Source organism: Magnolia sinica, chromosome 2 (genome assembly GCF_029962835.1).
Source record: "Magnolia sinica isolate HGM2019 chromosome 2, MsV1, whole genome shotgun sequence".
In the NCBI taxonomy this organism is placed as follows: domain Eukaryota; kingdom Viridiplantae; phylum Streptophyta; class Magnoliopsida; order Magnoliales; family Magnoliaceae; genus Magnolia; species Magnolia sinica.
Window position 1 is genome coordinate 71,448,188 of NC_080574.1, and position 20,418 is coordinate 71,468,605.

The following is a 20,418-nucleotide window of genomic DNA, read 5'->3' on the forward strand; positions in this document are numbered from 1 at the left end:
CTCGCCTTCGAACAAGGGACCCCAACCAGCCCCTTCTAGGCGCTCCAACAAAAAGAACTCACCAAAGAGCCGCGGATCAACATGAGCCTCAAAAAGGACTCTACGCCCCTCATAGACTCCATGCGATAATTCCGCCAACAAGGTCCTACTGACAGGAGCTCGAGGATCGAGGTCCCGCTTCGTCTGGAACTCGCGCGTGGCGGACGTGCTAGCGGCGGCACCTCTCGGCCTCCGTGCACGGGTTGGGCGGCTCGGCCCGGCTTCATCCACGGGCGCTCTCTTCTTCCCCATCAAGGAAAGAAGGGAAGAAATGGAAAAGATGGCCGTCACAATCTCAAAGAGGGCCATGAGAAATAAGAGAAAAAGAGAAATAGGAAGATGGTGAAGCTTCCACACAACTATGAGCCAAAAAGGGAATGAAATGGCTCAAATGAGAGGGAAAGATGGAGAAATCAGCAATGGAATGGAAGATTTGAGAATGGGGTGATGGGTTTGCACGAAAATGGAAGGAAGATGAAGATTTGGGAGAGATTTGAGAGAGTTTGGAGAGGTTGTTGAAGAAAAGGAGAGCTTGGAAGAGGGTTTTGTAAAGGAAATAGGTAAAAGGAGTGGTTTTAAAGTGAAAACCGTGGAGGGGTGGGCCACACAAGCCTCATGGACGATCGGCCCGCGTCGGCCCGCCGACCGGCGATCCCTATTCCTCGCCGAACCGGCGATGGCATCGCCGGTCTCTGGACATATCGGCGATGCCTCGCCGATTTGGCGAGGTCCTCCTGGTCCTCCTTGGTCCAAATGATGTGGTTCCCCCACTGGGTCCCACAGAAAATGCCCCGATTGGCCCCTTGTGTTGAAGTTTATCGGGTCATTCTGACAGAAATCTGATACAAACAGCGAGTTCTGGAAGGATTAAAAATGAATAATGGGAGGGTAGACCATCTACACTCATTAATAGAGGGTCTAGAACAGGTTTCGGTTCGCTGTGTGTGATCAGGTAAGGGTACAGACTCGATCTCGGCAAAGGTTTTCAGGAAACTTTCGCCGATAGAAACTACGGAGCACAAACACAAAGCGATGATAGACCCGCACCCAATTACACTATAGTGGTGACAACGTGCGGTGTGTGACCATAACCCAGGTCCGGTTTAATCCAGATCATGCTCTGATACCAACTTGTAACGCCCTGAAATTCGGGGGTCGAGCATAACTCCGCTCCCGAGTTCCAAAACATCACTTATGCAACATAATTAATGAATGATGTATGTTGACTGTATTAGCACATAAACATGGGATAGATTAAGCCAAAACGCAGATATGATTCAGGGGTAAGTGAATAAAGCAAGCGGAAGACTTATAGTAAAATATGTGTACAAGTGTAAGTCCCTGAATTACATATACAACCAGATCGTGTAAAAGTGTTATTTATCAAAATTATAAGTACAAGTTACATCATTTCAGTTCCCAAAATAATCATCCCATAGATCCCGCGCAATAGGATCGAGGCTCGCTAGAACCCGTCTCAAAACTGCATATAAGAGAAGGCGGCCCGTCGTCATCCAGCTCCCGCTCTGCCTCGACGTCGCATCCACATCTGCAACATCGGGGCCTAAGACAGTCCGGTGGGTGTTCAGAACCGTCCTGAAACGTGGGAGTGAGTGATCAACGCAGTGGAACAATCAGGCACGGGTTAACATGCTATCAGTTCAATCAAACAGTAATGATAAAGCAGGACAATTAAATAAATCCTAAGTACTCTTGTTAATGCAGGTATGAATGCAATATGATGCGTGCCCTCACGCGTACACCCTCAACGTCTTCATCTTACGTTACGCATGACATCGCCTCAAAGTGCGCCACATCTACAAAGCACATGCAAATGCGGTGCATGGATATGATTACCAAGTTGTTATTAGTCCAATTCATACAGCAGGATTGGGAAGCTAAGATACCTTCCTCATATTACCATCCAACAGTGATCCATACTAGGGTCGTCAATCCTAGACATCTCATACGATCATATAGTTGAGGTCGTAGCAAAGGGCTCGTCACCAATCAATGCACGCCTTTCATGCCCTTACTACCACAGATCGGCTCGTCACCTCCTTGCGGTATCCGGTATGCTCGAGGTCACTACAAAGGGCTCGTCACCAATCAATGTAGGCCGACAAAGACGAATATAGTGTCCCATACCACCATAATCGGCTCACGAGTTTAGTTGCTCACTTTGGTCACTACGGGAGGCTCGTCACCCAGCGTAGGCCGACGGCTCGACCACGGTGTCCCATACCACCATGTCCGGCTCATGAGTCTTAGCGGATCAGGGTACCATGGTTATTAGGATTTCACTGGTAAGTTCGGTACCCTAGATTCAAGCAGTAGCGTCCATACATGGTTAACATACACTGGACAATCGGGTTAGTTGACGAACTCGACTAGCACGAGCGCACGTTGAATTGAACGACATGGAGTGCGCAAACACTCCGCGTGGCCAAACCACGCCGCCAACTCTAATACGACTCGGGTTCGTCTAATGCGTCTCACGTGGCGAAAGCAATCTCAACCACGACCAAAGGGTCAATTACCGATTTCTGGACTAAGGCATAGTCCCAAACATCCTACACTACGACATATATTCATATGGAATGTAAAACAAGGAATGGATCAACAACTCAAATCATGTTACATACACATCTGAAGAATAATCAACTTAATATAAATGTAAGCATAGGAATGCTTGAATTTAAATAACTTGGAATGTAAATGCATAAGGGAAATCATGCGCATCCATAGAAGTATTGAGAATCACTTCTCAACGCCTGCATTTAGTGTAATCAGTTACACGTAGATCATTCATGCATTTCTACAAACACTTAACATCCATGGAACAACATACATGACGCATGTTGAAATACGTGCACTTAGACAATTCCTTCTTCCAAGGAGTTGTCATACATGCATCTAGCATACATACATGACCAAAAATCATGGCAAACATAGGTGCGTATTTTATACGTATACGGTACTTTATAAATACACTTAGAATACACAAATCTCAATATAGCACATGCATATCAGAAAGCAATGTAAACATAACATTTGACATGTGAAATCTCATCCATAACAAGAATAAATCACTATCGGGATTGAAAGCCTTGAAAACCATAACCTATACACTTAAAGTCCTCACCTTAAGCGAAGAAAGAATAGCCGAACTGATTTAGACGAGTTGTCTTCGTCAACGGCGCAAGAATACCCTAAAATAAGGATAGAAATGAGATACAACAACACCAAGTCTAATCTAAGCTCTAACACAGGTTAGGGTTAGGTTAACTTACCCCAAAAGAACTTAGAATCGTCAGAGGAACGATTCAAAGTAAAGGTTCAAAGGTGAAGAAGAACAAGGAAGAATCAAGATGATTCACCAACCAATCTCTCTCACTAACTCTCTCTTTTCCACTCTCTTTCCAAGCTAGGGTTAGAGAAAATTCGTATGGAAATGAGAACTAGGGTTTAAGGACTATATCTAGGCCTTAAAATGATGGAAATAACCCGGGTCAAGGTATACTTAGGTTATAACCAAAGTACGCCTTTCTCGATCCAACGAAGCACTTGTGGTTGGCCTATAACCACGAAAGGTCGGACTTAAGCTCATTGACCATGGATCTAGGTCAGGCTGAGTTTTCGTATTGATCTCAGATCAACCATGGCGGACCACACTCAATTCAACGGTCACGGAATCTCGATCAAGTCCACAAGCACTAGGATATGCCTGGGCCAACTATCCTGATCAGAGGGTGAAATTGGGTCAGAATCCAACGGTCAGAATGCTTAAAATCGTCGCGCAAGCGACACGACTCAGATTTCATAAAAAGCTTATTAAATTCCAACCGTTCTCACACTCTTCACTCCGAACTCAACCAAATCGACCCAGAACATCAGATCGACTTGATTTTTGAGGTGAAGACCAAGCCCAACTCAGTGACCGCAACAGCCTAAGATCATCGCCATCGGACTTTCGACGCGCGGTCTAGGTCCGATCCAGATCTTCCAAAAATTCCCCAGAACAACTGGATTTAGCGATGGATCCCAGATTTCAGAGTAACGTAGCGCTCACTAATCTACACGTTTAGAGCCATGCAGATACAATTTAAAGTGATTGATGTGAATTTCACAAGCAATCAAGTAGAGCGCTAATTACCCCAAAAACAACTACTTAAGGAAAGATTAGCACAAAAATTCCAAGGTCGTTACATCATTTGAACCCAAGCATGCAAAAAGGTTCAAGCTTCATCCGGATAGGATTGGAGCAATACAATGAGATGTCACCCAGCTAAAGGAGTCCATGAATGCATTGTTCACTGTCTTGGAACATCTGGTGAATGGGATGCAACAGACGGTGCAACAATTGGTGGATCTGATCACCTGCAGATGCGACGATACAACACCGTCCTCCTCCACACCTCCGCCATAGTATGGACAGTTTGTGTGCCATCACATCCACCCTACTCTCATCTCAATGTACGGGCATGGGTATCTTTTTGAATGCCCTACAATCACATGAGTGTATGTGTTGGCTTACTAACCTGCATAGTCTGACAAGTTTTTATTTTTTATATGTATATTCCCATGGATGGGCTAGATACTTGTGGTTGTTTTTGGGTGCCCATAGATGGGCTTGATTTTTGGGATGGATGTCACTCTACTACCAATCTTGGGCAGTATATATTTTTGGATATTTTGGATTATGGCTGGTTATAATTCACACATATTTACTACCTTGTTTATATTTTCAAATCCCTTGTTTTATCTGGTTTATATCGCCTAATGGTGTGTGATGCTTGATTTTTATCTCCATAGTATCTGCTTATTTCACTGCTCTACTTGATCTACTATGCATACATGGTTTCAGTAACGAGATGTTCTTTTACATGTATTTATCGTGCTTATGCTCCTTGCATTTTGGTTCTCCCATATTCTCTAACTTCATTCAATATCAAATGTTATGTTATCCTTTACCAATGACTGACAAAAAGGGGGAGAACAAATCCACCCGGAAAGAAAAATTATTTCTATTTTTTTGTGGATGGTGGTGTAAGTGTTAGGGGGAGCAGTTGTAAAGCGACAGGGGGAGATTGTTGTTAGGGGGAGTAGCTACTGATGTGTATGTGTACAAACTAGATAACTGTGTAAAATTGTGTAAAGTTCATGTATAAACAATTTAGGGTGTTAATCTAGACGTTGTTCTGGGGTGTTTTGGTGTTTTGTCACGTAATTGACAAAGGGGGAGATTGAAAGTGCCCTGGTTTGTCAATTAGCGTGAGCGTTAAGTAAGCTAGACAGAGGAGACCATAGGAAGATTGATCAAGCATCTGCCACAACTGGATGTGTTCCCGAACTCATCACAGGTAAATCTTAGCCTTACATCCCATGTCCCAAAGCACCAGGTAATTAAAACCCTTAAAATTGGATAGAACACCTTAAGGGATTATGGTTAGAAAACTTTTTTCAAACTCAGAAAAATCTCTAAGTTTTCTACCTTTGTCGATTTATCGACAAGTAGTTCGATGAAATTGAACCCTGTTGTTGATGTCCTCGAAGCTTACTCGATATTATCAAAATGAGGACATAAGATGTCCAACAACCACAAAAATATCTAGACAGAATTATCGATGTATCGATAGAGGGTTCGATATCATCAAAATTTGAATCTCGAGTCTATCGAGTAGAATCGATAAAATCAACATCAAGTCTGTTGTGTCCAAGTTCAACTAAGGTAAATCATGTAATCTTTGATATATCAAAGAGCTCCTCGATATCCTTTGAATTCAAATATCGATGATATCAGAAGCGCTTCGATGATATCGGTCTGGGACACAAATCTATCCAGCAAGTTTTTCAAGTTTTTTTTTCTCGGATCGAGGGTCACTCGATAAAATCGATATTCAAATATCGATCATATTAAGGCATGGTCGATGTCATCAAAAGAGGACAGAAACTGTCTAGCAAACTTATATGAAAATTCCTTGGAATTATCGATGAATTAACACCGCCCTTGATATCATCAATATTCAAATTCTGATGATATCGAGTAATTCTCATCATATCTTTTACCTGAAATTCTTCAAAGGCAAGTCTCTCACATTTTTAAATGTTGAGGAATCGAACCTTGTGTCGATGAAATTGGAGTTCGAAAACCGATGACATCGACTCACATTCGATTTCCTCGACCAGCTAGCAAAAGGTTTCAAAAGTGTTTAACATTTCAGTTCGTGTCATCGAGCAGCCAGTCGATGCGATCAAGAGCATATGCTCGATGATATCGAAATCAGTAAAAAATGTGACCATTTTATATCCGTTGGAACCTTTTTCCTAATTAATGAGAGCTTGCCCTTAGTTGTTAGACAGAGAAAATAGAGAGTGCTTTTGAGTTTTTAACCTTACATTATATACCTTAAGACTTTTCTCTCATGAAAGTTCATCCTCCAATCCACCCTCATCATTGACATTAAATAGAGCGGATTGGGGAATGAACTTCTACATTCAAGGATCCTACAGCTACAACCTTAATGGGAAATCATTAAGCTGGGATACCTTGAATGCATAGATGATTAGAATCGCTCTATCTCCCTCATAGGAAAACATTTAATAGAGTTGTCTTCCATCATAACCTTGACCTAACCTGTCACCATGTATTGGTACATCTTCTGAGTTGTAGTTCAAGGAAGCTGAAGATTCTTCATCATCAAAGGAGGAGATCTTCATCAACGTGCTGAATAGGGCTTATTTACTTTTTTGTAAGTCATTAGAGTCCAGAGGACTCTTATAATCATTCCTTCTATAGGATTGGGTCTAAGGTGTTTTACACCCCTTCCAAGTCCTCATAGGAGGCCTCCGGCGGGAGTGTATGTGGGGGTGCTTTGTGTTGACCCTTGCTCTATGGAGATCATAAAATGGTTAGAGGTTAACCTATTTAAAACCTCCGGTTTGAGGTGAACCTGTTATGAAACCTCCGTTAGGTTCCTTATGTGGATTCTTGGCTAGTAGGGCCTAGTTGGGTGTTGTGTGTTGACCCTTACTCATGGGAGCATAAAATGTGTCATGTAGACACGTTGTGTCAGCCTAAGTGTAAGTTGTACTGGTTAGAGGTGAACCTGATTTATAACCTCCGGTTTGAGGTGAACCTATTGTTAAACCTCCTTAGTGAGATCCGGTGCACTCAAGGGTTGAGTGCGTCTACCGGAAGTGGAGTAGACAACTAGTCGAACCACTATAAAAATGATTGTATTTGAAATTGCTATTATCTTCCATTACTTATGTGATTTTCTTTAATACTTTCATACTTGATTATCTGAGATCACACCTCACACACACAGTCACATCCATCATAAACTGATTTGCATATTGTTTATCTCTCAAATAGTTTTATGATTGGATCCTCTACCAGGCTTGGAAGCCAGTAGAGTTACTCTATAGTAATCCTGATGCATGCTTACTTTTAGGATTAGAGTGATAGGATTTTAAATTGTCATAAAATATTAAAAAGTCTTATTCGCCCCCCTCTAGGACATATTGGCATATTCCTACTTCAACTAAAGTGTTCATTACCGCAATTTCATAGGTTACTTTGAAATTAGTCCCAACAGGAGTGTATCTACAAGCTGAGGGCCATTTTGTAGTTATGAGTACAAGGAAATTATTTACAGTACTGTCATTTTCTCTCTACTGAACTAATTTGATGCGAAAATAAAATGTGATTCACTCATTACAACTTTTAAATATTTATCATTATGTAGATTCTGCATAGACATTCGCCTATAGCATCTACAGTGTTCATTAGCCAGCCACACTTAGTCCTAGGTATGTTCTAAACATGTCAAGCATGTACTTGCTGCTTGCTGTATATGAGCCTTGCTTTTTCATTGTACTATCAGTTAGGTTGCTTTTTCAATTATAATTGTGAGTTTTAATAGTATGATTTAGAACGTCTCATTGCATTTAAGGAACTATAGTTTTGGTTCTCTGCTTCACGAGCTAATTTTGTATTTGGTAGCATATGTAGTAGAAGCTAACCATTCCATACACTACTCGGGGATCATGATGTGATCTAATGTCACACTTGAGCATGTAGGCCAAATTTCAGACTTCGTCTACACATATTTTGTGTTGATTTTATTAATATAAAGGAGTTATTCTGATTGTATTAATCATCTACTTGAATTCCATAAGGGCCTGTTTGGGTGCCACTTACAGATGGATTCATCTCATCTGATTATGTATCCATTGTTATTTTGTTTTCATTTAATGATGAACATAGTATCTTTTCAGGGTTGGTGAGCCCTATTTGTCTTTAGAACATTTAGATGTGGAGTAAAGCATTTTAGTGTTAAAGCATTTGCACAGTAAAAGCCTATATCATGAGAGTAGCTCACTATAATTATGTTTTTGGTATATTTTTATTACGTATGTCACTTTCATATGTTTTGTTTGTGCTATTATATACAACTATGAAAAGCTATTTGCATTCAAAGATTTTATCCAAAATATAGATATAATGTGTTTTGTTTTGATTGCCCTTGATGTATGGATCAGTTTCCTCGGTAGACTCTTGATACATTGCATATTCATAGTTCTGTTTTTATTTTGTAAATGCACCTTGACGAACAGTACTGGATTCTTATATATGCAGTTGCTTTCATTCATGTCATGCTTTATCATGGGATGTTTTGAATTGTGGTTGGAGTAGGCCTCTCTTAGATTCTTGGGCCTTGGATTGGACATACCTTATCGAAATACTTATTACCATACATGGGTGTGTTCTTGTGCGCTCTGATAAAGTAGCCTGATTGAAGTTGGACATTGCATTTATAACCTTGGTCATGGGAAAATGATACATTGCCAAAATGCTTATTTCTATACATGGGCGTGTTCTTGTGCTCTCTGATTAAGCAATGTGATTGAAGTTGGACATTTTATTTGTAACCTTTGTCGTGGGAAATGCTACATCCTTTCATAAAGACTGGCTTTCAAAAAATTGGAGGTGAACTTGGTTACACAAGCAACTTGTGGTAGTTATTCATCAAGGAAAGCTGAAATTGAATAAACGTTGCATGCCTTTGTGTTTCACCAAGTTCAATGGACTTGTATTTTTGTCCCTTTCTTATTTACATTGTTCTCTCTTGGTCCTATTTTATTAATGATTTTTCTAGCTTCCCTTGATCATATTTGCCTTTCATTCTTTAAAAACATACCCAACATATCACAATTGTCAAATGCCATAGCACAACCAAAAGGGCTTGTGAAATAATGTTGTTTTCATCACCAGCCTCTTCTTTAACTAAACTAATCCAGCATCATATTCCTCAATTCTTTCCTAATGATAGTCAGCTTCTCAACGTTTACACCTATACTCTTCTCAAGAATCCATTTTTCTGTATCTACCTCCTACTTTCTTCATCTTCAACATCACATTCTTCCCTACTTTGGAATTCAAAACTAATAAGGAAAGAATATTTCACATGTTCTTAATCAATTAAGGAATAAAATTCACTTTCTTTTTTTTGGTTCATGAAATTAGAATTATTTCTATCCTGATCATTTTCCCATTTAAGAGGAACTCTCTAATGCAAAGCAGCCATGGATGAACATTCATTCCCATACAATCAAGTCCTCTAATCATATTTTTGCAACATTACGGATCTCTCATATTACAATGCGTTAAGCTGACAGGTGTTGGACTAGAGTCGCCCTATGTTTTTTTTTTTTTTGCAATTCGATTTTTTTATTCTAATACTACGGTTCTAATAGGCTTTTCCACGATTTGAAATGCAGTTTCATTAACCTAGAAGTTTACTATCCAACTCTCACATTTTGAGTAGCACCCAGTGGTGATGGGTAGTTGCTCACAAGGTCCAACTATGCCATCATTTGCCGGAGTTTTGCTGAATCATGGAATCATTTCTGCATATGTTATCATCGTTACCCTCTTGTTTATAAGTACCTTAATTAGATGGCACTGTGCATGGGCACATAGCTTTCTAGCACTTATCACTGCAAAACTATAGTGAACATAACACATTCATCTAGCTCTGATCATTCAAAAGAATGGTAGTTTTGAGGCTTCCCAAGTAGGAATATATTTCTCTGTTCTGATATCTTGATTCAATACCATTAATAGTTAGAAATTACTCATTGCTTGAAAGTATCATATATACATTTGGACATCCTTTCATATACCAACACAAATGGTGAGGAATTTAAAGATCACAATAGGTGAAGAATTTATGATTCAAGTGGATCTAAAACTCAGGTGTGTCATACCACACAAAACAATGAGCATTTAAAAATCAGCTTTAGAAACTTGAATATTGGTTTCTTCCTAAAAAGAAAAGTGTTAGGAGTCAATTTTCATAGCGAGAGATAGCATCTCGTTGTTATAGTGTTAGCTTTTTAACATCCGTTATACAAGATAATGTTAAAGCTTCTACTTCCACTTATATACATAGGTGATAGATAGATGATGGAAGATGAAGATGAGGAAGAGATGGCCGATTCCATTATTGTTCTTGCAATGGTTGCATGTGCTGCAGCTGTTGGGGAATACTGTTGACACTACATGTTTAGAGAGCCGTCTCAAATAGGGGATGATGCGCGGGCCAGATTTATCAATTCTATTATTCGCACAGGTGATAGGGATTGCATTACTCAACTTAAGATGAAACAGGATGCATTTTTTCATCTATGTGAAGTAGTGCGTGAGAAGACGACCTTACACGATACATGTAATGTTAGTTTGGAGGAACAACTAGTCGTGTTCCTACATACAGTCGGGCATAATGTGTGTAATCATGTGATAGGACATAGATTTTTTCGTTCAGGTGAAACTACAAGCCATCACTTCATTGAGTTCTAGATGTGGTTGTCTCCCTATACCCTAATTATGTTACTTAAGCCGGCGCAGAAACCCCAAATGAGATTCAATCAAATACACATTGGGCCAGCTATTTCCAGGTACCATTATCGACCAACGGTTCATTCATGAATCTAAAGGTTAAATTTTGCATCATTCATACTAATCTTATGGGCTCGAAAACTCCTCCACTATAGGATTGTGTAGGTACAATTGATGGGACACGTATTCCTGCACATATACCAACATCAGAACATGTAAGCTTCCGAAACCGAAAGGGCATCTTGTCTCAGAATGTACTTACTACTTGTTTATTTCATATGTCAATATTATACATGTTGGCTGGACAGGAAGGTTCAGCGTCGGATGCAAGGGTCCTACATAATGCCTTGACGCGAAATTATGATCCTCTGATTGTGCCCCATGGTAAATAATCTTCACCATCATTCGTAAATCATTTGCTGCATATTATCGTGTTGCTTTAAGACAGAAAGAATCATTCCTGCAATTATGTAGGAAAATACTTTATCGTCGATGTAGGTTACGCTCATTCACCAAGGTTCATGGCCCCTTATCGTGGAGTTCGATACCATCTGCAAGAGTATTGTACTGGGAGTGGTCCCATGAATATGAAAAAAATATTTAACTATGACATGCACAATTGCGTAATGCAATTGAGCGATGCTTCAGTGTGATGAAGGAGAGATTTTCAATTTTAAAGACGGTTATGCAATATCCTTTTGATACACAAGTTAAAATTGTTGTTACTTGTTGTGTGCTACATAATTTCATATGAAAAGAAGATGGATCGGACCAAGATTTGCATGATATTGGTGTACCTGTGGGTGACGTTGAGGCTAATCCTACCCCAAATGAGGTATCATTAGTTGATGAAAGGCAATGGCTAGATCAAGTCACTCAATGAGAGAAAGATGCGTGTATCAGAACTCGTGTAGGATTGCAGAGCGCATGTGGGCAGACGCCGAAAACAATAGTAGGATTCAATAGGCCTACTCAGTTTCTTAAGTACTTTGACAGTTGATGGCAAACATAATGGATATGTCAATTTATGTATAAGTTCTATATGTTACTATTTGGTATTTGTATTCATTTTTGATAAATTATCATGAAACATTAACTACTATTTATTTCACTTGTGGAGCCTTCCTCTCGTGCCACCAATATCAAATGGATCGGAAGTATGGATCAAGTATTGTTTGACACCATGATTGTGATAACCCAATCTGTTCTGAAATGGCCACACGCTAGGTCGAAAGGCCAATAATGGCTTCAACAGAGAAACCTATCAAGCGGCCGCCGCCAAGGTCCATAAACGTACTCAAAACTTTGTTAGCTAGTGAAATGTGCAAAACAGATTGGGTTATCACAAGAGGGAGTACAGCGACGTAAGGGACATGATGGCTGCAAGCGGCTTTGGCTGTGATAGTGAGCGCATGGTCGTGATGGCACCAGACGAAGTTTGGGAGGAGTATTTAAAGGTAACGATCCCTCCAACTACGGTTTAAAACCGTTGAAGGTCAAATAATACACCTTTTATATTTATGATTTAAAACTGTGGTGTCAAATCTAATTGTTAAATTCTTCATTATTTGTAGTCTCATTCGAGAGCTGATAGGTTGCGTGGTAAGCGAATTGAACGGATGGATGATTTAGCAGTGATTGTAGGGTCTGACCAGGCTACGGGACAATATGCGTAAGGAAGTAGGAACATAGCCGCATCCTCGTCTCGTGTTTATAGAGACTTGAATGAATCGTGGAAAGATCTCGACTATGATACTAATGCTACCATGGACCTCCTAAAGAAAATCTTCATGAATCACCTGGAAATTATAGCCATTCAATTGAAAGTTAATCAAAGGAAAATAGGCCGTTTTAGAACACTCACAGTCGTAGAACTGAATCCAATAGTAGTCGTGGTGAGAGGACAATAACAAAAAGGATGCGACCTGCTCATCCCTATGACGTCCTAGGCATGTCTCTCACGACTGTTGCAGAGGCTATGAAAAACTTTGGACTTAGGAAGGAGGTCAACCGAACAAGTAGGATATTAAACATACTTGAAGAGGTCCAGGGGCTAACCAACTCTGAGTTTATTGAGGTTGGTCAGCTCCTAAATAGGGATGAGAAGCTTGCATCCTTTTTTGTTGCTCTACAGCCGGAACGTTGTGTTAATTAGCTTAAAAAACTCCGTCTGATTTGAAGGGTAATGATGGTGGTGCTTCCAGTTGATGGCAATGAATTGAAAGGGTTTAAAAACTTTGAAATTTACATTACATTTTAGATAATATTTGGGGTGGGGAAAGATTTGTTACAGTAGACTTTATTTCTTTTGCTGAATTTTCGGACATGTAATAACTTCTTGTCTCTTTTTCTGGTTTTATTTTTTTGGATTACTCATATTTGGTATATAGCGTTATCCACTAGCCCCGGATTGCTCCTAGGATGACTTCTACTTATGTAATATCTTAATTTCATGTCGATCAAATGCTTTTTGTATGCATAATTTTATAGATAGTACAACACACTTTGAATGGTCGAATGGTACATACTCACAACTTTTTCATTACGTTTGATCAAAGATAATCTCTTTTTTGTTCTGTGGATATACCTCATAATTTTTAAATGCATTTGATTTGGAATATGTTAGTATACATACCGATAATGGACATGTCTTTGCAGATGGCCAAAGAAAAATTCTACATTATCCTTGTTGGGCGTCGGCCAGGCATTTATCTGACATGGGATGATGTGCAACTTGAAGTTGAGGGGTACAATGGAGGCTGACATCAAGCATTCAAGAATTCGAAGGAAGCTACGGCATGTTGGGACAGTTTTTTTATCTTACCAGTGCACCGACGGGACATGGACGAGGATCTACTTTGGGATATCTAGCCACATTAGTGGACGAGGTTGATATCCATCATTCATTAACTTCGTCTATCCAACAGACGACCTGGGCCATGGTTTATAGGGCCACATCCATTGATGACCTCGCCCCTTGTAATGACCCGGGAAATTTTATGCTTATCTTTCCCTAAGTAGTTGTTTTTAGGGTAATTAGCGCTATCCTCGATTGCTTGTGAAATTCGCATCAATCACTTTAAATTCGATCTGCATGACTCAAAACGTGTAGATTAGTTAACGCTATGTTACTCTGAAATCTGGGATCCATCGCTAAATCCAGTTGTTCTGGGAAATTTTTGGAAGATCTGGATCGGACCTGGACCATGCGTCGGAAGTCCGATAGCGATGATCTTAGGCTGTTGCAGTCACTATGTTGGGCTTGACCATCACCTCGAAAATCAAGTCCATGTGATGTTCTGGGTCGATTTGATTGAGTTCGGAGTGAAGAGTGTGAGAACGGTTGGAAATTTATTAAGCTTTTATGAAATCTGAGTCGTGTCGCTTGCGCGATGATTTTAAGCAATCTGACCGTTGGATTCTGACCCAATTTCACCCTCTGATCAGGGAAGGTGGCCCAGGCATATCCTTATGCTTGTGGACCTGATCGAGATTCTGTGACCGTTGAATTGAGTGTGGTCCGCCACGGCTGATCTGAAGAGCCGGTCGGTATGAAAACTCAGCCTGACCTAGATCCATGGTCAGTGAGCTTAAGTCCGACCTTTCGTGGTATTTGGCCCACCAGAAGTGCTTCGTTGGATCGAGAGAGGCATACTTTGGTTTTAACCTAAGTATACCTTGTCCCTGGGGTTATTTTCATCAATTTGAGGCCTATTTATAGTCCTTAAACCCTAGCTCTCTTTTCCATACCAATTTCTCTAACCCTAGTTTGGAGAGAGAGTGGAAAAGAGAGAGAGTGAGAGAGAAGTTTGGTGAATCATCTTAGATTCTTTCCGTTTCTTCTTCATCCTTGAACCTTCACTTTGAATCGTGATTCTGACGATTCTGAGTTCATCTTGGGGTAAGTTAACCTAACCCTAATCTGTGTTAGAGCTTAGATTAGTCTTGGTATTGTTGTATCTCATTTCTATCCTTGTTTTAGGGTATTCTATCGCCGTTGACGAAGACAACTCGTCTAAATCAGTTCGGTGTTTCTTTTCTGGCTTAAGGTGCGGACTTTAAGTGTATAGGTTATGGTTTTCAAGGCTTTCAATCCCAGTTAATGATTTATTCTTGTTATGGATGAGATTTCACATGCCAAATGTTGTGTTTATGTTGTGTTCCTGATATGCATGTATTATATTGAGATTTATGTATTCTATGTGTATGTAAGAAGTACCGTATACGTATAAAATATGCACTTGTGTTTGCCATGATTATTTGTTGTGTATGTATGCTAGATGTATGTGCGACAACTCCTTGGTAAAAGGAATTGTCCAAATGCTTGTATTTCAACATACGTCATGTATGCTGTTCTATGTATTCTAAGTGTTTGTAGAAATGTCCGAGTGATCTAAAGTGTAAGTTATTACACTACTTGTGGGCATTGAGAAGTGATTCTCAACACTCCTATTGATGTGTATGATTTCCTCCATATCAATTACATTCCTTGTTATTTAATTTCAAGCATTGCTTATGCTTTCATTTATGTTAAGTTGATATTCTTCAAATGCTTGAGTATCACATGATTGAAGTTGTTGTTCCATTACTATTCTACATTTAATGCAAATATCTGTTGCAGTGTAATGTGTTTGGGACTATGAATAGTCCAGGAAATCGGTAATCTGCCTTAAGGATTGTGGCTGAGATTGCTTTCGCCACGTAGGATGTATTAGACGAACCCGAGTCGTATTAGAGTTGTCAGCAGTGGTTTGGCCATGCGGAGTGTTTGCACACTCTATGTCGTTCAACTCAACGTGCGCTCATGCTAGTCGAATTCGTCAAGTAACCCGATTATCCGATGTATGTTCACCATGTATGGACGCTACTGTTTGAATCTAGGGTACCGAACTTACCAGTGAAATCCTATTAACCATGGTACCTTGATCCGCTAAGACTCGTGAGCCGGACATGGTGGTATGGGACACCGTAGTCGAGCTGTCGGCCTTCGCTGGGGTGACGAGCCTCCCCGTAGTGACCAGTGAGTAACTGAACTCGTGAGCCGATTATGGTGGTATGGGACACTATATTCGTGTTGTCGGCCTACATTGATTGGTGACGAGCCCTTTGTAGTGACCTCGAGCATGCCTGGATACCGCATTGAGGTGACGAGCCTTGGTGTAGTAACGAAGGTATGAAAGGCGTGCATTGATTGGTGACGAGCCCTTTACTACGACCTACAACGATATGATCGTATGAGAAGTCTAGGACTGACGACCCTAGAATGGATCACTGTTTGGATGGTGATATGAGGAAGGTACTTTAGCTTCCCAATCCTGCTGTATGAAAAGGACTAATAACAACTTGGTAATCATATCCATGCACCGCATTTGCATGTGCTTTGTAGATGTGGCGCACTTTGAGGTGGTGTCATGCATAACGTAAGATGAAGACGCTGAGGGTGTACGCATGAGGGCACTCATCATTTTACATACATCCTTGCATTAACAAGAGTACTTAGGATTTATTTAATTATTCTGCTTTATCATTACTGCTTGATTGAACTGATAACATGTTAACCAGTGCCTTATTGTTCCACTGAGTTGATCATTCACTCCCATGTTCTGGGGCGGTGTTAAACACCCACCAGACTCTGTCTTAGGTTCTGATGTTGCAGATGTGGATGCGACTTCTAAGGCAGAGCGGGAGATGGATGATGATGAGGCTGCTTTCTCTTATATGCAGTTTTCAAATGGGTTCTAGCAAGCTTGTTCTGATGCGCGGGACTCTGGATTATTCTTGGGATTTAAATGATGTAACTTGATATTTGTAATTTTAATAATAACACTTTCATCACGACCTGGTTTGTGTATGTACTTCAGGGATTCACACTTGTACACATATATTTCTATAAGTCTTCCGCTTGCTTTATTCACTTATCCCTGAATTATATCTGTGTTTTGGCTTAATCTATTTCATGTTTTATGCACTAATACAGTCAACATACATTATCATCAAATATGTTGCATAAGTGATGTTTTGGAACTCGGGAGCTGAGTTATGCTCGACCCCTGAATTTCAGGGCGTTACAAGTTGGTATCAGAGCATGATCTGGATTAAACCGGACTTGGGTTATGGTCACACACAGCACGTTGTCACTACTTTAGTGTATTTGGGTGCGGGTCTATCATAGATTTTGTGTTTGTGCTCCATAGCTTCTATCGGTGAAAGTTACCTGAAAACGTTCACCGAGATCGAGTCTGTACTCTTACCTGATCACACACAGCGACCCGAAACCTTTTCTAGATCATCTATTAATGAGTTTAGATGGTTTATCATCTTATTTTAACCCTTAAACCTTTAAGAAATCTTTATTTTAATAAGATTTCTGCCAGAATGGCCCGATAGGCGTCAAATCATGGAAGGGGCCAATCGGGGCATTTCCTGTGGGGCCCAGGGTGGGAACCACACATTTCTGACCATGGGGGACTAGGAGGACCTCACCCAAACGGCGAGGCATCGTCGGCCAGTCCAGAGACCGGCGATGCCATCGCTGGTTCGGCGAGGGCTCGCCGATCAGTGGGCCAGGCAGGCAGGGCCGGCGTGGGCCGATGATTTCTAGGCCTAGTGTGGCCCACCCCTCCATGGTTTGTTGCTTTAAACCTCTCCTCTAACCTACTTCCTTCACAATCTCCCCTCCCAAGCTCTCCTTTTCTTGAAAACCCTCTCCAATCTTCTCCAAATCTTCTTCTTCTTCCATTTTCGTGCAAACCCCATCACTCTACCTTAAAACCCTCACTCTCATTACTGATTTTCCTCCTTTTCCTTCTCATTTGAGCTCTCGCATTCTCTTTTGAGATCTCTAGAGTGTGGAAGTTTCACCATCTTCCTATTTCTCTCTTTCTCTCATTTCTCATAGCCCTCTTTGAGTTCCTCACGGTATCTTTTCCGTTTCTACTCTTCTTTCTTTGATGGGGAAGAAGAGAGCGCCCGTGGATGAAGCCGGGCCTAGCCGTCCAACCCGTGCACGGAGGCCGAGAGGTGCCGCCGCTAGCACGTCCGCCACTCGTGAATTCCAGACCAAGCGGGACCTCGATCCTCGAGCTCCCATTGGTAGAACTTTGTTGGCGAAGCTATCGCATGGAGTCTATGAAGGCCGTAGAGTCCTTTTTGATGCTCATGTTGATTCGCGGCTGTATGGTGAGTTTTTGTTGTTGGAGCGCCTAGAAGGGGCTGGTTGGTGTCCCTTGTTTGAAGGCGAGTATCGCGTGAATGCTAGCACTGTTCGAGCCTTTTATGTCAATATTCTTGATCCTTCGCTGGAGCCTCTACAGTTTAAGATCCCATGTGGTAGCGGTCGAGTGGGTATTGTCAATGTTGCTTTAATATCCCGACTCCTAAATGTGCCACTTGGTGAAGTGCATGCCAGCGAGAAGAATGTGAATAGTGTGCGTGAGAGGGATCGTCGCACCCGATCCTTGTGTGGTCATCTGGTCGAATGGCAGCCTAATAGGAGTCTTCTGGCTACCTATATGACAGACGACTTTCGCTTGCTTCATCACATGTGTACGTTCAATGTATACCTAAGGTGGAGCAATCGCAGTGAGTGTACGCGCCTGATGGTGGATTTTCTGTATCATGTGGGGCAGGAAGCGAAGTTGTGTGTGCCGACGTACGTCCTACGCCAGATTATTCTCATCGCTCGTTCGAGTAGGAGGACCGAGTCGCTTCCATTTGGCCGCCTCATTTGCAAGCTTGCACATGAGTTTGGCTATAGGCTTGGAGCAGAAAAGCCGGTTCCTGTTCGTCATATCAATCTGAGGACTCTTAAGCAGATGGAGATCGGTTCTAGTCGGCATGCCTCAGAGAGTGAGGCTGAGTCTGAGAGCGATGGTGAAGAGAGTTATGCTGAAGGTGGTGCTGAGATTGAGGAAGAAACAGAGCAGGACGAGGAAGAGGATGAGGTGTAGGATACGAGTGATAGCTCTCCTCCTGTGGCGCCAGAGCAGAGCACAGAGCAGACTGCTAGAGATGCCCGTCTCACACGGCTTGAAGAAGGGCAGGCTATTTTACGCTAGGATATTGTTAATCTTCGAGGCCTTATTAAACATAAGTTTAAGAAGGTGACTCGAACTCTGAAGTCTATCCTGTGTTGCTTGTAGGATAAGGGTGCCCCGCCTCCATCTCCTGATTCCGACGAGTAGCTATCGTCGTGGCCGTCCTTTGCTTTATTTATTGTTTTCTTTTTATGTGTAGCTATTGTTGGCTTTGTAGTTGGAGTTGTTGTAGTTGTTGTTGGTTGTTGTGGTTGTTTGAAGTGTTAGATGTTGTTGTTTTCATGCTTTCCTAGTCGTGATTCATGTATTGCTGCACTACTTGTATTGCGACGATTTTGATTAATGGAATGCATGTTGTTTGTCTTTGGAGTTGTGCTATGTTACTGTGTGGATGGATTATGCGATGTAGAATCTGACAGGTTGCATCCTCTATTGAATGTAGGGATGCCTCCTAAGGATTCGAAGTCTTCGGCCCGTCTCTCTTTGATTGAGTCGCTTGCTGGGGTTCCTCCCTTGAGCGATAGCCAGTCAGATCCACAGGCGGGTCCGTCTCATGCCGGTGTTGGGTCGACACTTATGGCTCCTCCAGTCACGCCCTCGGTTCCTGAGCCGAGCCGTGCGCCTTCGTCTGCTCCACCTGCTGATAGGTTTGAGCAGATGATGTTATTGAGCAGCAGCAGCAGCAGTTCCTCTCTTCCATGGCTGGCATCTTTGCTCAGTCAGTGGGGGCGACTCCACCTGTTTCACCTATGCCTCCATCTGGGAGCGCCAGTGTCAGCGGTACTTTCGAGCGATTCCAGCGCTTGCGACCTCCTACTTTTGCGGGTTCTCATAGACCTGAGGAGGCTGAGTATTGGATCGACCGCATCTCTAAGATGCTAAGACCGCTGCATTGTTCAAAGGTTGAGCAGGTTGAGCTTGCCTCCTTCATGTTTGAGAAGGAGGCTAGTCTGTGGTGGGACAATGTTCTTCGCACTGTCGAGGAAGGTTTTGAGTGGTCGTGGCAGGCGTTTGAGGGGCGCTTCCATGAGAAGTATTTCCTGGTTACGTACCGACATGAGAAGGAGAGTGAGTTCCTTCGCCTCCACCGGGGAGGGTTGTCGGTGACGGAGTATGAGAACTGGTTTACTGAGTTGGGCGGTATATTCCTTTGATCCTGGGCGATCAGCCGATGAGGATACGGCGTTTCTCTGAGGGATTGAGACCTGAGATCCGATCGAAGATTTGCTGTACTAGCATTTCTTCTTATGCGAAGCTGGTGAGCATGTCCTTGCGAGCAGAGCAGGACGGGGATAGGTCGTCCCGCATGCAAGCACCGATGGTTCCTAGGCCGCGACCGGATTTCTAGGGTGCACCTTTCCTCAGCAAGAGGCCACGAGCAGATTCTCCTCCGAGGCGTTCAGCGCTGCCCGCTCAGCAGATGAGAGCTGATCTTCG

General features: G+C 41.9%; 1 long non-coding RNA gene across 1 annotated transcript; it reads left to right on the plus strand.

Annotated features, from left to right (window-relative positions):
• The first annotated feature begins 7,618 nt into the window (after positions 1 to 7,618).
• Positions 7,619 to 12,087, plus strand: LOC131237192 (uncharacterized). The gene is made up of 3 exons (XR_009167101.1): positions 7,619 to 7,854; positions 11,258 to 11,329; positions 11,420 to 12,087. It is a non-coding gene; the product is annotated as an uncharacterized LOC131237192 (long non-coding RNA).
• Positions 12,088 to 20,418: the final 8,331 nt, after the last annotated feature.